At 37.8% G+C, this 12,047-nt stretch overlaps 1 pseudogene; it reads right to left on the bottom strand.

Annotated features, from left to right (window-relative positions):
* The window catches only part of LOC130749623 ((-)-germacrene D synthase-like), a 32,811-nt pseudogene extending 31,973 nt beyond the window's left edge, over positions 1 to 838 (bottom strand).
* Positions 839 to 12,047: the final 11,209 nt, after the last annotated feature.

Raw genomic sequence — 12,047 nt, 5'->3', positions numbered from 1 at the left:
GAGAAATAATTAATATTTTAAGCTAAGAACTCAAAAAGTAAAACTCTTTATATAAGAACTGAGTTCTTATTTTTAAGAACTAAGGAGTCCATGTCAGCACCTCCAATGGTAAAGTTCTTAGTTCTTAGTTCTTAACTCCAAAATAAGAACTAAGAATCTTGTATCGGAGATGTTCTTATATCGAAGAGCTTTTATACCATAGTTTGCGGTTTGTACCATTAATAATAAAATAGTTAAAAAGAACATCCACCGTATAACTACATACATGATTAAGAATTTAGAAAATAAACTCATATCATATACTATCAAACTTCATAGTTTACATTTACCTAATAATTGCTAAGATTTTTAACTCATAAATCGAGAGTTTGATTTTTAGCAACGACATTCTTAAAGAAACACCATTAGTTTTCACAATATTTGAATCAAAATTACAAGAGTTATTTAAAAAAAGAATCCTTCTCATACGTATTTATGATGCTAATTTGTACTGACGGTACTGGTCGTGATGATCTCTTGCGAGACAAACCTACATTTAAAATAGTCTAGTATTTCATAAAGAGAATAATAGGAAAAAATCTAGGACGAAAATCATATTGAAGTATTTCATAATGCTTACCAAAGATTCTGAATCATATTGAAGGAAAAAATCTCCCCAAAAGCTAGGACGAAAATTTGCACAAGGTCGCTTGATGTGAGGAGGCACTGCTTGTTGGGTCACACCAACAGGTAAAGGAGACATGATTATTCTACGAGATAGGTTTTCACTTTTTATGGAAAAGGGTGGAATGAGATATCTAAACTAGTACATGCCTGGCAACGAAGTACTTAAAATGAAAATGATATGTGAGGACTGAGGAGTAAGTTACTCCTTCACATATATATAGACATAAAAATGATGCGTGGGCAAGTAAGCTATTTACGCGCGTGACTTAGAATTGTGTGGATGCATATTATTGAATAAAAAAATCAATGTTAGAAGAGAGATTTAAAGTAAAAGAAGTACATAGAAATTTATAAATGTACTACCTCCAGTCCTATTTATAAGAATGAAAAAGAATAAATATTTTGGTCATTTTTATAAGAATCAAATGAAACTTTGAGTTATATTAATTATTTTATTCCAATGATGTCCTTAATAATTCTAACTTGTAAAATGTGTCTCATTAATTATTTTTTTTCTTTCCCAGTCTCCAACACTAATAATAAAGGGTAATTTTGGAAGTTTATTTTAATTCAAGACAAATTTAATGCATTTTATCTTGTTCAATTACATGTCTTAAACTATGTGAATTTTTTTTTTTTTTTGCTTCTTATAAATAGGACTAGAGGTAGTATCAAATTTAATTAGGAAAACAGAAATTCTAGCAATATTTTCTTACAAGAACACGCTTCAACACACCTATTATTATTGGTTTCATTATTCGAGAAATCAACATATAATTCTTTTTAAAACGAAAAAGAGTTTAATGGATATGTACTGTCAGTGTAAAATAGATTTACACTCACAATCCATCATACCATGCCACGTAGGTGGAATAATAATTTTCATTTTAAATTTTGATTAAAATAAGAATATATTTATTGATCGAAGTGGCGAAATTCAATTGGGTGACTTTGTAAACAAAGTTTACACTAACGATGCACACACATTCAAAGAAAAATTTGCTGAATTTAGTTAAAAAAAAAAAGTTTGATGGATTGAATAACAATGAGTGAGTTAATCAGTGTTATTAAAAGTTATGTAAGAGCATCTCCAATGCATAGTTGCTAGTTGGGTTGCTTAAAAACTATTTCGGTGGGTCCAGACTGACACATAGGATTTAAGCAACCCAAGCAGAATTCGCTTCAACCACGGTTGCTTAGTTTACTTTTAGTTGGGTCCCATTATACCTCTTATATTTATATTATTTCAAGGTAATGACACTATACAAGTACATGAATGAAAGAGAAGATATAATTTTTTAGTCAAAAAGTAAGGAGAGAGAAAATAAGCAACCGTTGCTTAAATAAGCAACCGTTGCTTAAATTTAAGCAACTCAACTGCCACGTCATGTTGCTCTAGTGGTGCTCCAAAATAAGCAACGTTGCTTAAGTTGCCAACTGGATTTAAGCAACCCCCATTGGAGATGCTCTAAGACCATTTGTAATGGTATGTTTAGAGAGATGTTGAAGTTTGTTGAGGATTTTTAGTGGTTGTTGAGGTTTTGTTGAAGATGAGGTGGATGAGAGAAGTGTTGAGAGTGTTAAACATTGTTGAGAGTGCAGGCCGGAGCCACGTGGCAGCTTCGGATTAGTCACGCTCAGGCGCGTGGGAGCCACGCGTAGACAGGGCGCACCACCTGCATGGGTGGGAGAGAGAAAAACTGCAGGTGATATGGATTGGGACGCGTGGCTCCATCTGATTCGTCCGCCAGATTTTTTGTTTTTAAAACTTTTAAACTGAATTATCTTGTTGAAAAAAAAAATTTGAAAATTTTTTTTTAACCAAAATTCATAACTTTTTTCCTCTATAAATAGAGACTAGGTTCGTTTGATTTGGACACAGAAAAAAAAAAAAACGAAGTTTTTCACCATCTTATTATCTCTCTCACCATCTTATCATCTTTCTATTAGCATTTGTTTTGAAATGGATCCCAACAATCACCATTTCAACACCCAAAATTTATTGTTTTAATTTAATTTAAATCGATAATAGTAATTTTATGTAAATAATAAAAACAAAAATATAAAATTAAATAAAAATATGAAATAAAAAAAGTGGTGGGATAGGGTGTTGGTGTTGAATGAAAAACCATTTGAGTGGATAAAAAATGAGTGTAAATTAAACAAACCATTATACCTGGTCTAAGCAGGAATCATCTAACACAAATGATCCCTATAAGTTATTTCCGCATGTGTTGCGATGTCAATTACTCATGTCTGCAGATACATATGTATAATAATTCATGGTGAGTAAAACCATCAGCACACACAATATCCATGAATTTATTTAATGTATACTTTCTAAATATATCTATTTAGTAATTGGGAGTACAAATATTGGTGTATAAGTTAAAAATTTATTTAATGCATATATTTAAGTGGGTATGGAGCGACTATGCGTGTGAATTTTTATATTATGCCATAATAAATCATTAATATTTTAATTGAGTGTTCGTGTAAAACTTTTTTACACTGTTAGTGTATACTTCCTTCCTTCCTAAATAACTGACACTTTAAGGTTGTTGCACAAGTATTAAGAAATAACAATTAATGTTATTGTTTTATTAAAATTACAATCTAATTTCCTATTATACCATTTATCTCTCTTATTAAATCTAATTTTTCAATTTTCCTACCACAAATAAATGAAGGGTACAATTGGTAAAATATAATTAATGTTCTCTTAAACTTTGTAAAGTGGTAGATAATTAGGAACAAAATTCAGTTAGAAATAATGTCAGTTATTTAGGAACGGAGGGAGTAGTAATTAAACTCTTTATCAATTGAGTAGTGTGAGAAAACATTAATTATTAGTGGTAATCAAAATTTTAAAATTAAAAAGTAAAATAAATATAAAGGATATATATTGAAAATAATAATAAATATTTCTAAATTAAATTTAATAAGGGGTCTTATTATATACGTAACACTAGCATATTTGTAGGACAAAGGAGTACTAAATACTAAATGAAGAAAGAACTAAATGTTTTTATTATTTCTAACATATACTTAAGCAATTAAATTTTCATGAAGATACATTTTAATATATTTGAAAAAAAAATTAGCATATATTAGTAGGAGGATAAATAATTATTATTTGTTAAAAGAGAATAATAGTGATTAATTAGTCTATAAAAAGGTGATAAGTGATAGAATTTATTAAATATGAATATATATTAAAAAATTAAATTATTTAAAATAACAAACATTATAAAATGGAGGCAGAAGTACTAGTATCGGACCAGTGCAAGATTTAATTGGTACCTTTTAACTCCACCGACTTCTAAATGATCACAATTCGATACTCTCATCTTTTAGAATAAACATTGCTCTCACTTGATACGCCTCATATTCTCCATATATATATATATATATATATATATATATATATAGGGTATATCAGGTGAGAGAAGTGGTTTATGGTGAGAGATGAGAAGTTTTATTATTAACCGTTAAAGTGTACACGTGACTTGTTTTTCTATTTTCTTCATCAACATCTCTCGTCTCGCACTCACTCAACCCAAGGGATCTCTTGCCAAACACCATGTGCATGCACGTCATCTTTCAGGTACATCGTCGAGCTTGCAATTGACACAAACTCTTTGTCTTCCTAACAGGTTCGATTATTTCTACTCTCCTTTTTCTATCTTGTGGACAAAACAACTTCTTTTCCTCACCAACAAGGGCCTCTTTAGACTTTCCCAAATTAATAATGGAAAAATATATGCCTTTTTCCAAAGTAGAACCAATCCTGGGTGTTGTCACTTATCATCAAATACACTTCCTGATCGGGGAAAGCCGACCAAGTCTACTCAAGAAGGGGTAGGAGGGGAGGGGAGCGGAAGATGCCGGGTGACGAAAGAGTGGGAGAGGTAGGAGCTCGAGCAGACAATTAGAGAGTAGCGATCTCGTAGTGTAGGTGTGAGCCCAAGAGGGAGTCCTACAAGTCACTCTGATACCTAAGTTAGTGTGGGTCCTGATTGTCCTAAAGATTAAGTGTAGAAGTTTAGAGTTAAGAGAAGTTACCTTGGCCCCCTGTCTTAAGGGGCCTTTTATATGTGATCTTGGAGCTAGGATGACCCTAAGGAGAGGTTATGTGAACCTAGGGCCTACGAGGGGTTCTATGTCGTTGGATCTATATGCAGCTTCTACAGGTCTTAGAGATTCTACAACCCAAGGTTCCTAGTAATTAGTGGCTTGGCCTCGAGCCTTGGTCCTAGCCTTCAGTAGTAGGGTGTAAAGCCTTGGTCTTAACCTTCAGTAGATGGATGAGCTGATCTCTTCTTAGCTCGTGGTGAGTAACTCGTGGCTCCTCCAGTATTCTGATGACCAGCTCATCCGGGAATGGTGGTCGGGTAGTGAGTACCAAAAGTTCCCGTCCAGGATGGTGGTCGGGTAGTGAGTACCCTAAGTCCTCATCCTGGATGGTGGTCGGGTAGAGAGTACCCTAAGTGAGGCATACCTTTGGACGGGTTGGACCCAAGTGGTCCCTTAGCTCTTAGATTTAGGCACGACGCAGTGATCGTCCCTTTAGGTATAAAAAAGAGGGGGGTAGTAGTGTCGTTTGTCGACTCCAAAAATAGTAGTCCCTTAGTTCTAGTGCACTAAGATAGAGCGTGAACTAACGAGGTAATCATCCTCACTTGGTCGGGAGGGGTGGATAATAAAATTTGATCATCGTTCAAAAGGAGGGTGGAGCGAAATAGAGCTTTGATCCACCGGAACACTGCGAGGGTGGAGTGAGCAGAAACGTCGTCATCTCCGAGGACAGAAGGGGATGTTGCCCGACGGCGAGATGATTGACCAGGGAAGAGGCGAGAGGGAAGAGAAACAGAGGGAACATCATCGTTTCATTTCGGGGAGTGAAGAGAACAGGGAAAGAAGGGGGGGTCACGTGAGTGTTTTAATGAATGATTTCATCTGAACCATTTATTTGAATCCAAGGCTATTAATTATTCATCTCATCTCTCACTATAAACCACTTGTCTCACCTTATATGTCATATATATATATATATAATGTGATACATGGGCGAACCCATGTGTAGGCAGGGTGTGGCCAGATTTTGAGTTTTTTTTATAAAAAAAAATTGAATACAGCGGCGGTTCGGCATCCGCCACTAAAAGTTTGGTGTTAATCTATGACGACGGTCGAAAGCGCCGCCATAGCTTAATAAGTAAAAAAAACCAAAATTCACGCTTAACATCAAATTAGAACGCTGTTTTTCTTTCTTTCTTTCTTCCATTGTTGCTTTTCGGCATTCATCAACTTAAAACCTTTTTCCCCCAAAATTGAAAACCCACCAATCTCCACCTTCCTAAATTTCTCATCGCATGGAGAACCCTGATCACCAGACCAATCAACCACAATTCAAGAGGAAATTCAATTGATTCGTCGTCTCTCAGGTAAATCAACTTCGTAATTCACCTTACTACGCTACACAGAATTCATGTTGGATGATCTTTTCCTATTTCTATTTTTTTAATTGTCAATTTTTAAAGATTCTTTTTGGTTAATGATCTTGTTGCACACGTTGAGTTGGATCGATTTTTTCGGTGAGAATTTTTGCTTGTAAACTCCGTAGATTTGAGTTCTTTGATGGAGCCATGTTGGGTTTGGACCTACCTCCGTTTGTTTTTGCTGATGGGTTTTCCTGTTTTGATTATTGATTCGTGTCTACAAATTTTGGAATTTTAACTTAGCAATATTGTAATGTTTTCTCCCAAAAAAGCAAAATTTGTCCTTTTTACTGCACAAATTAGTCTTAACTTTTCATGGTTGAATAAACTTTTGTGCTTTTTATGTGAGATTATAGCTACTTCTTGCTTGCTATCTAATATAATTTCTACTTTGTATTTTAGTCTAAAATTTATTTTATGTTTAGGCACACCGATATATAATGTTTGGATCCGCCTATGATGTGATATTATACGTACAGAAAAAATAGAAAGAGAAAAAGAAGTGATGTTTTTTGTTTGTAAATACTACTCTTTTGTGACCTTACAAATTAAATAGGATATATAGACTTAACAAAAGGGTATGCATTAATACGTCACCTTTGTTGGAAATTTATTTGGACATGATCCTTATGAAGTCAAGGACAGCTTGCATGCATGTTGGGTAATCGGTAGCATCGATCAACAGGGGAGATAGACATGATCCGATCCGCATATGAAGATGATAATGAACGTACATGAGCTGGTTGATAATTATATGAGGGCGGCGTCTAGGATAGTGGTCATTACCTTATATGAGACGACCGATGAGTGAATACTCTTTTGTCATTAAGTATATGATATGATATATGGTTGGGGCATGCAAGTACCATAGAATTGCAGGTGAGGTAGCTGCCACGACAATATAAATTATTGAACAATAATGTCACCTCACCTGATCAGGGAGTGATCAAGCTACCCGTTGACAAGGGGTAGGAGAGGGAGGATCTGGACGGGTTGAAGGACTCCTGAGCTGGCTAAGTCCCGGGAGGGGCTCCTGCAAGACACTCTGATGCTAAAGTCAGTAAGGGTGGTAGTGAGAATGGTGAGTATGGAGAGAATACGTTACCTTTCAATGGAAGCGGTGTTCCCCTTATATAGGGGAGGTAGAATTAGGGTTGGAGCCATGCAACGTCATGCATGGCTCGTATGCGGGGCACAACCCACCGTTGGATTACCTGCGGTACCTGCCGAGTAACAGTGATCCAACGGTTTGGGGGCCCCTACGGATCTGTGCCAGCCAACCTACCCCCTAGGGTGGTTGGCCTAGGTCAACTCCTATTTAGTGGGCCCCGGGTCTCGTCCTTACCCTTGGTGGTAGGGCCCATAAGCAGGGTGCTCCCAGGCTCCCTAAACCGTCCCTCGACAGGGACGTTCTGTGGGGTCCAGGACCGTCCCGGGTGCCCTTTCCGTCCTTGGCCAGGGTTCCCGGAACATCACCCAAATAAGGAGGGATTTATTATGCACCTCTAAAAACTTGTGCATGGTTGCACATTTGCTTTTTGACCTGTAATAGGAAGTTTAGCAGGTAATCTGTATTTTTTAAAAATAAAAATATTTAATATATTATGATATAATTAAGGAAATAGTTAGTGAATGATTATAGTTAAGTGGGTGTGGTAACTTCTCTAATTACTTGTTTAGTAAAAAAAATCTAATATTTTTTTAAGTAAAACTTGTGTAGATTTATCGTTAATCTTTTCATCATTCACTATTTTTTTTCTGAATTTCTTTTATTCATCATCTTCAAACCCTATCCTCTCCCGGAAACCTCCATCCCACCCAACCACCATCAATCCAAAACCTGCAGTCAAGACTCCACCATCTTCTTCCCTCTCACCACCACCACTAGATCTGGCATAACCGAACCACCACCAAACAAATTCCTTCTTCCACCTACCTATATTCATCTTCTCCATCTCTAGTACTGAGTAACCCATCACACCGATCTGACTTGAGCACAAAGATCTAAGGACAAATAACCCAGATCTGAGAAGAGGAAACCCAGATCTGGGTTCGAAGGGTTTGAATCTTTTCCAAAACCTCATGAGGAACTCGTACTCGTCGCCGGAATTTCTCTCCCGCCGCCGCAAAACGCCTCCTTCTCGCACTTTCAAGGCAAACCGCTTCGACATGGTCTCGGAGAACCGAGTTTCTTTTCGTTTCTCCCCCTAGTCCAAGTCGCTGCATGAGTTGAGGAAGCTACCTGAAGCCTTTGTGATTCTGAGGTGCTCTATTTCGTTTATTTGTCTGTGATCGATGAGTTGTAGAAGCTGATTTAGCTTTGCTGCTGTAGGAGTTGATGTTATTTATCTTTACTTTGTTTCAATTTTTTTCTAGCTTACTGCATCCTTCCCTTTCGTTTTCTGGTGTTTATTTTGGCCCTGCGTGGCCCCTGCTTTTATTTTGTTGTTTTGTAGCTTTTTTTCAGTTTAAATTTGTTTTTCTAGACTCTGCACGTTTGGGTTTGATATCTTTTATTAATATATGTATTTCCAAAAAAAATCATGTAATGATTAGGAAATTTTGTGGGAACTGTAGCTTCTTGTGGATCAATTTTTCTTGAACAAGAACATATGTGGATCTGAAGGTGTGGGGAGGAAGATGGTTGTGTGGTGGCTGGAACTTTCACGTGAAGGTTGAGGGAGGGAGGGTGGCTGATGATGAAGATTGAAGATGAAGAGGAAGAGGATGAAGGAAGATGAAGATGGTGATTGGACTGGGCGGGGCATCCCTAATGTGATGCCCGCCCAAAACACTCGTAGAAGATGGCGGCGCGCCAGGGCTGGCAAGGGTCACGGGCGATGATGAAAGGTCTGTTGTTCTACCGGTGGTCCCATCTGCCAGCTAGAAGAATATTTTGGATTTGTCTTATCTGTATAGGGATTTGGGTCTCGTCTGTAAAGGCTCAAATATGGGAACAATCTAGATGTTGACCTCACCCTCTATAAAAGGGAGGTTTTTACCATGTATCTGACAATTTTGATGACAATTAAGGAGAATATTTCCTTTTATTATATCATGTCTTTATTTGAGCTCTGCTAGGGTTTTCTGAGTGTATTCTTACCTAAGATATTCCCTAGTACAGAACAAATGTGTTAAGTTCCAAGTTTTTTCTGACCTGCATAAAGCACCGCCGGAACATCTGACAACCATGATGGCACCGTGGCCCTTTGCTATGTGGGGGACAGACATACTAGGTCCATTCCCTGTGGCCAAGGCACAAATGAAGTATATTGTTGTGGCGGTGGATTACTTCACTAAGTGGATAGAGGCTGAGGCGTTGGTAACCATTATCGCCGCCAAGATAAAAAAAAATTTATGGCGAAGGATAATATGCAGGTTTGGTGTTCCTATGACGATGGTAATGGACAACGGGACCCAATTCACTAGTAATTTGACAAGAGAGTTTTGTGGAGATTTGGGGATTGAAATGCGGTTTGCATCAGTAAAGCATCCTCAGACCAATGGACAAGCGGAATCGGCTAATAAAGTAATTTTAAATGGTTTGAAAAAGAAGTTAGATGAGGCAAAGGGTCTTTGGGCGGAGGCGTGTTACGGGCGTACAATACAACTGAACAGTCAAGTACTGGAGAAACGCCATACCGTCTGACCTATGGAACTGATGCTATGCTCCCAGTAGAAGTCGAGAATCAAAGCTGGCGGGTAGCTAGGTTCAATGAATCAGACAATGGAGAAAATCTGATTGCGAATCTAATCATGCTACCTGAGGAACAGAGGGAGGCACACTTAAGGAATGAGGATGGAAAGTTAAGGGTCGCCCGCAGGTTTGCAACGAAGGTCGTTCCGAGAACCATGAAAGCGGGAGATTTAGTGCTCCGAAAAAGGACGATACCCAACAAACACAACAAACTCTTGCCCAATTGGGACGGGCCTTACAGGGTAATTGCAGATATTGGAAATGGGGCCTACAAGTTGGAACAATTGGATGGGAAAAGGGTTCCACGAACATGGAACACTTCGCATTTGAAGCAGTATTTTAGTTGAAAAAGAAACAACAAAAGTTGAAGAAGCCGCACTCTTTTTTCCTATATAAGGTTTTTAATGAGGCGGCAAATGTAAATGAAGGGATGATAGCTCCCATATTTTGGAAAATCAATGAAAATTTTTCAACTTAAGTGATTTTAAGTTCTCAACAATTTATATTTGAATATCGGGCGGAATAAATCAACAAAAGGAACAAGTTACCGCGTGTAAATTTTTCGGAATAAGAAAACATCGTCACTGAGTACACAAAGCCTTGGCAATTCAAGTGGCGACTAGAAACCAAGCCTCGCCAACGAAATTGACTAAGGCAATAAAAGCCTAAATCTACAAAACTCAGTAAACAATAATAGCAATAACATGAATGACGGAACGAAATTTCATTAAGATAAAAAGGGGCGCGGCCCATACATGTTTCAAACAAAAAAAAAAGGGCGAAGTCCAAAACAAGGCATGGCCCATAAACAAAATGAACAACAAAACAAGATCAAGCCAGGTTTTCATTATTGGCGTTGTTGTCTTGGCTTGCAGTAGCTTTGGGGTCCCTTTCTTCTTCATCCCCATTCTTGTCCTTGCCATGACCATCTTCACCATTCTCCGCCTCAGATTCACTTTCAGAGTTAAATTGAGGAAGGAGGTCGATGTCAACATCATCATCGCCGACTACTTGACCATCCTTAATCTCCTTCAAAAAACCGATACGGGAAAGGTCAAAGCCAGGTTCAACAACACCGATCTGCTCTTTAGCCTTGAGAAAGCCTTGAGCAAATTGAATGGATGCACGCCCAAGAATGGAAGCCTTCTGTAAGACCTGGATTTACAGAACTAGTTACTTTTCCGACTCACGCGTAGGATCAGTGTAAGCGTGACAGGAGTTCGCCGTTTGAGAAAGATTAATGAAGAAGAAAGTTCAGGAATTGCTTGAGGAATGTTTCATAGTTGTTTTAGGAGTTAGTGCGAGTCGTCTGCACACCTGCCTTATGGCGAGAGTGTCCAGAATAGGCTAATTTCGCTCTTAAAGCAACGTTTAGGTGAGATTTCAAATCCTTGGGAAAATAAGAAGTTCTCTTTATTTTTCCTTCGACCAGTGTTTCATTTCGGAACCCTAGACTGTACGCACGATAGTATTCACTTCTCGGAAGTCCGACGACGCTAATTTCTTTGCTTCAAAACCCTAAATTCAATCACTGAATGAAGACTTTTTCTATTCGGAGCTTTTAACGAAGTTCCCGTCCGCGTTGCCAGATTTGTTTCGATGTTTCCAATCTTTCTTCAGAACGAAGTTTTGTCATCTGACCTTCACAGCAAAAAGTAGTTTTCCGGGACAGATTAACTTACACCGCTTTTGGGATTTTAGAGATCGTTTTTCCCTAATTATAGAGATTTGTTTTGAGTTCTGGAATTCTGTCGCCAGAATCTCTCTTAGAATTCACTGATGAACGTGCTGCAAAAATCGGAATCGCGAAATTTTCATTTTCCCGCGATTTCACCTTCTTATAAATAGTAAAAAAAATTCAAAATATCTCACAAAACACACCAAGGAGGCCGCGAGTTTAAGGGGAGAAGAGGAGAGAAAGATTTTCGCCGAAACTTGACCGATCTTAGCGCAGTTCGTCCCTACTTCAAGGTATCGAGGTAACTAGCTTGATTCTTACCTCTGATCATCGTTTTACTGCTTTTCTTTAGCCGTTTCTGTGCTCAAAGTTTCGAGCTTTTCGTAAAACCATCCGTTTTTCTTGATTTTTCGCTTGGGTTATCTTCTGTACTTACCCAAGAGCCTGGAACACTCGCCGATATACGCCGATTTTGATCGAGTTGTCAAGGATCTGAAAAACTGATTCA

Source organism: Lotus japonicus, chromosome 3 (assembly GCF_012489685.1).
Source record: "Lotus japonicus ecotype B-129 chromosome 3, LjGifu_v1.2".
Classification (NCBI taxonomy): domain Eukaryota; kingdom Viridiplantae; phylum Streptophyta; class Magnoliopsida; order Fabales; family Fabaceae; genus Lotus; species Lotus japonicus.
The sequence above is the reverse complement of the archived record's forward strand: the minus strand, read 5'-3'. Positions and strand labels throughout refer to the sequence as shown.